This window comes from Neovison vison, chromosome 1 (assembly GCF_020171115.1).
Source record: "Neovison vison isolate M4711 chromosome 1, ASM_NN_V1, whole genome shotgun sequence".
Taxonomy (NCBI): Eukaryota; Metazoa; Chordata; class Mammalia; order Carnivora; family Mustelidae; genus Neogale; species Neogale vison.
This window is the reverse complement of record NC_058091.1, coordinates 148,679,618-148,685,591: the sequence shown is the minus strand read 5'-3', so window position 1 is coordinate 148,685,591 and position 5,974 is coordinate 148,679,618.

Here is a 5,974-nt window from a genome sequence, read left to right as displayed (position 1 = left end):
GCCATTCTTTCACTCTCTGGATTTAAATTTTGATCAGAAACAGTGGGCTGTGTTTTTACATTGGATAATTCTAGAAAATATCATTTAATAACTTTGTGGAAGGATTTCTTAAAGAAGTTACTCTTATTTTTTAAGATTTTATTTATTTATGTGAGAGAGAGAGAGAGCGAGAGAGCACACATGAATGGGGAGGTGAGCAGCAGAGGGAGAGGGAGAAGCAGACTCCCCATTGGGCAGGGAGCACAATGTGGGGCTCCAACCCTGGACCTTGAGATCATGACCTGAATGGAAGGCAGGTGTTTAACTGACTGAGCCAGCCAGTGACAGGGAAGGGCAGAGAGTGAGAGAGAAACTTAAGCAGAGTTTGCCCTGAGTGTGGATCCTGACTTGGGGCTTAATCTCAGTACCCTGAGAACACAACCTGAGCCCAAAGCAGGAGTCTGACTCTCAAACATTGTGCCACCCAGGAGCCCCCATAAGGAGATTTTTGTATGAAATAGCAGGAAAAATCTGACCTTAGGAGAGGAATAAGAAATGGGATGAAAAAATTGAATGATATCTCTTGTATTTATTTATTTTCTCCCCAGATATACTAAGATAGAACCGACATGTAGCATTGAGCAAATTTTAGGAGTAGAAAATGTGAATATATACATATAACAAAACTGTTACCACTCTAGGGTTAGTTAAAGCTCTATCTCATCACGTACTTACCCTTTCTTCTTTGTGGTGAGAACGATTGGGATCTACTCTCAGCCACTGTCAAGTCTGTAATACAATCACAGTAACTCCGTGCACCACGGACCATGTGGCGCATTAGCTCCTCAGGACTCTCATGTGATAACTGGTAGTTGGTTCCCTTTGCCCAACATCTCCCACTTCTCCCTCCCTTACCCCTGGTAACCACACTTCTACTCTCTGTACCTACAGGTTCAGCTTTTCTGGATCCCACAATTGTGTGGGATCACAGAGTGTTTGTCTTGCTCTTCTGACTTGTTCCACCTACCAGTAATGCCCTCAAGGTCCATCCATGTGGTCACAAATGGCAGGATTTCCTTCCTTCTCCTGGCTGAATAATATTGCTTTAGATACTTATGCCACATCTTCTTTCTCCGTTCGTCTGTGTGGACACTTAGGTTGTCTTCACTTTTAGCCATTGTGAATAGTGCTTCTGTGAATATGGGAAGGCATAAATCTCTTTCATATCCTGATTTCATTTCCTTTGGATGGATACCTAGATGTTGGTTTCTGGATACAATAGCAGTTCCTTTGTTAATTTTTTAAAAATTTAAAAAAATTTTTTTAATTTTTTCAATTTATTTATTTTCAGAAAAACAGTATTCATTATTTTTTCACCACACCCAGTGCTCCATGCAAGCTGTGCCCTCTATAATACCCACCACCTGGTACCCCAACCTCCCACCCCCCCGCCACTTCAAACCCCTCAGATTGTTTTTCAGAGTCCATAATCTCTCATGGTTCATCTCCCCCTCCAATCTCCCTCAACTCCCTTCTCTTCTCCATCTCCCCATGTCCTCCGAGTTATTTCTTATGCTCCCCAAATAAGTGAAACCATATGATAATTGACTCTCTCTGTTTGACTTATTTCACTCAGCAGAATCTCTTCCAGTTCCATCCATGTTGCTACAAAAGTTGGGTATTCCTCCTTTCTGATGGAGGCATAATACTCCATAGTGTATATGGACCACATCTTCCTTATCCATTCGTCTGTTGAAGGGCATCTTGGTTCTTTCCACAGTTTGGCGACTGTGGCTATTGCTGCTATAAACATTGGGGTACAGCCGGCCCTTCTTTTCAGTACATCTGTATCTTTGGGGTAAATACCCTGTAGTGCAATGGCAGGGTCATAGGGAAGTTCTATTTTTAATTTCTTGAGGAATCTCCACACTGTTCTCCAAAGAGGCTGCACCAACTTGCATTCCCACCAACAGTGGAAGAGGTTTCCCCTTTCTCACATCCCCTCCAGCACATGTTGTTTCCTGTCTTGCTAATTTTGGCCATTCTAACTGGTGTAAGGTGGTACCTCAATGTGGTTTTAATCTGAATCTCCCTGATGGCTAATGATGATGAACATTTTTTCACGTGTCTGATAGGTGAAAGTGGCATCTTTCTCTTGTCTCTGATCTTGGAGAAAAAGCTTCCAACCTATTGCCATTGAGTATGTTAGGCATGGGTTTGTCACATATGGCCTCTATTACCTTGAGACATATTCCTTCTATACCTAATTTGTTGAGTATGTTTACCATGGAAAGATTTTTTTTTTTGTTAAGTGCTTTTTTTGAATCAATTGAGATCATCAAAAGGTTTTCCCTTTAAAAATTTATATTTATTATTTTATATTATTATTTTCAATTACCCAACATATAGTACATCATTAATTTTTGATATAGTGTTCAGTGATACATTAGTTGTGTATAACACACAGTGCTCATCACAACCTGTGCCCTCCTTGATACCCATCACCTAACTTCTCCATCCTTGCAACCCCTTCTCTTTGTAACCCTCAGTTTGTTTCCCAGAGTCCAGAGTCTCTCATGGTTTGTTTCCATCTCTGATTTCTTCCCATTCAGTTTTCCCTCCCTTTCCCTAGAGTACTCTGCTTTATTCCTTATGTTCCACATATGAATGAAACCATGTGATAATTGTCTTTCTCTGTTTGACTTATTTCACTTAGCATAATCCCCTCCAGTTCCATCCATGTTAATGCAAATAGTAGGTATTCATCCTTTCCGATGGCTGAGTAATTGTCCATTGATTATATGAGCCACATCTTCTTTACCCATTCATCTGTTGAAGGACATCCCAGCTCCTTCTGCAGTTTGTTACTGCAGATGTTGCTGCTATAAACACCGGGTACACGTGCCCCATTTTTTTCCTCTACAACTGTATCTTTGGGTAAATACCTAGTAGTGCAATTGCTGGGTCTTAATGTAGCTTTTTTTCAACATCTTGAGGAAACTCCATACTGTTTTCCAGAGTGGCTATATCAGCTTGCATTCTCATCAACAGTGGAAGAGGGTTCCCCTTTCTCCATATCCTTTCCAATTTTTTGTTTTCTATCTTGTTAATTTTTGCCACTCTGACTGGCATAAGGTGGCATCTCATGATTTTGATTTGTATTTCCCTGATGGTTAGTGATGTTCAACATGTTTTCATGTTTCTGTTGGCCATTTGTATGTCTTCTTTGGAGAAGTGTCTGTTCATGTCTTCTGCCCATTTCTTGATGAGATTATTTGTTTTTTGGATGTTGAATTTGCAAAGTTCTTTATAGATGTTGGATACCAGCCCTCAATCTGTAATGTCATTTGCAATATCTTCTCCCATTCTGTAGGTTGTCTCTTAGTTTTGTTGACTGTTTCCTTTGCTATGCAGAAGCTTTTTATCTTGATGAAATCCCTAAATTTCATTTTTGCTTTTGTTTCCCTTGACTGTATTTTAACTTTTTAAAAGATTTCATTTATTTATTTATTTACCAGAGGGAGAAAGAGATTGAGAGGGAGAGAGAGAGAGCACAAGCAGGGGGAGCAGCAGTCAGAGGGAGAAGCAGGCTCCCTTCTGAGCAAGGAGCCTGATGTGGAACTTGATGTCAGGACCCTGGTATCATGGGTCATGACCTGAACCAAAGATGGATGCTTAACCAACTGAGCCATCCAGACGTCCCTTCCCTTGCCTTTAGAGACGTGTCTTGCAAGAAGTTGCTGTGGTCCATGTTGAAGAGTTTACTGCCTATGTTCTCCTCTAGGATTTTGATAGATTCCTGTCTTACATGGAGGTTTTTCATTCAGTTTGACTTTATCTTTGTGTGTGGTGTAAGGTAGTGGTTCATTTTCATTCTTCTGCGTGTGGCTGTCAATTTTCCCATTTATTGAAGAGACTATATTTTTTAAATAATTTTTTTAATTTTTAAAAATTATTTTATTTTTTTATAAACATGTAATGTATTGTTAGCCTCAGAGGTACAGGTCTGTGAATCTCCAGGTTTACACACTTCACAACACTGACCATAGCACATACCCTTCCCAATGTCCATAACCCCACCACCCTCTTCCTACCCATCTCCCCCCCGGCAACCCTCACTTTGTTTTGTGACATTAAGAGTCTCTTAAAGTTTTTCTCCCTCCTGATCCCATCTTGTTTCATTTATTCTTTTCCCACCCCCAAACCCCCCCTGTTGCATCTCCACTTCCTCATATCAGGGAGGTCATATGATAATTATCTTTCTCTGATGGGCTTATTTTGCTCAATACCCTCTCAATCCATCCACGTTGTCACAAATGGCAGGCTTTTATTTCTTTTGATGGCTGCTTAGTATTCCATTGTATATATATACCACATCTTCTTTATCCATTCATCTGTTGTTGGACATCTAGGTTCTTTCCATAGTTTGGCTATTGTGGACATTGCTGTTATAAACATTTGGGTGCATGTGCCCCTTGGGATCACTACATTTGTATCTTTAGGGTAAATACCCAGTAGTGCAATTGCTGGGTTGTAGGGTAGGTCTATTTTCAACTTTTTGAGGAACCTCCATGCTGTTTTCCAGAGTGGTAGCACCAGCTTGCATTCCCACCAACAGGGTAGGAGGGTTTCCTTTTTCTCTGCATCCTCACCAGCATCTGTCATTTCCTGCCTTGTTAATTTTAGCCATTCTGACTGGTGTGAGGTGATATCTCATTGTGGTTTTGATTTGTATTTCCCTGATGCCAAGTGATATGGAGCACTTTTTCATGTGTCTGTTGGCCATTTAGATGTCTTCTTTGCAGAAATGTCTGTTCATGTCTTCTGCCCATTTCTTGATTGGATTATTTGTTCGTTGGGGGTTGAATTTGCTAAGCTCTTTATAGATTTTGGACACTTGCTAGCCCCTTATCTGATAGGTCATTTGCAAATATCTTCTCCCATTCTGTCAGTTGTCTTTTGGTTTTGTTAACTGTTTCCTTTGCTGTGCAAAAGCTTTTGATCGTGATGAGGGAGGATCAAAATTATTAAGCAAATGGTAACATATAGGAAGGGAGAAATGATAATGATATAATAATGGTAGGGACTTCATTATTCTAATTGTAATAATGGATAAATCATTCTGACAAAATATGAACATGAACATATTGGATTTGAGCCAAACTTTCAAGTAAAAATGTTAACAGATATGTATGGAACATACCATCCAACAGCAGCAGAATACACATTTTTGTGAAGCACACCAGGAACATTGTCCAGGATAGATGAGAAGAGAATTACAAAATAAGACTTAGGAAATTGAAGAAGACTGAAGCCATGCAAGTAACTCATTTTTTAATCCTAGTGTAATGAAACAAAAAATCAAGAACCAAAGGAAAGATGGAAAATGTACACATTTGTGGAAATTAAAAACCACACTCCCCCCACACCAATGGGGGAAAGAAGACATCAAAGGGAAATCAAGACATATTTTGAAAAAATAAAAATATCAACACTACTTATGAAAATATGAGATGCCTGGGTGGCTCAGTTGGTTAAGCAGCTGCCTTCGGCTCGGGTCATGATCCCAGCGTCCTGGGATCGAGTCCCACATCGGGCTCCTTGCTCGGCGGGGAGCCTGCTTCTCCCTCTGCCTCTGCCTGCCATTCTGTCTGCCTGTGCTCGCTCTCTCCCCGCCCCTCTGATAAATAAATAAAAATAAATAAAATCTTTAAAAAAAAAAAGAAAATATGAGATGCTAGAAAAGCAATTCTACAAGGAAAGTTTACTGCATGCAATAAAAGCCTACACTAGGAAAGAAAAAATAACCCACTTTTACTCTTCAAGGAACTGAAAAGACTAAACTAAGCTTAAAGTGAGCAGAAGGAAAGAAATAACAAAGCTCCGAGCAGAGATAAGTGAAATAGAGCCCAGAAAAACAATAGCAAAATCAACCTGGAATGAAGAAGAGATGAGAACTCAGGGTCCAAGTGGTCTTTGATTGAGGTCATCAGAG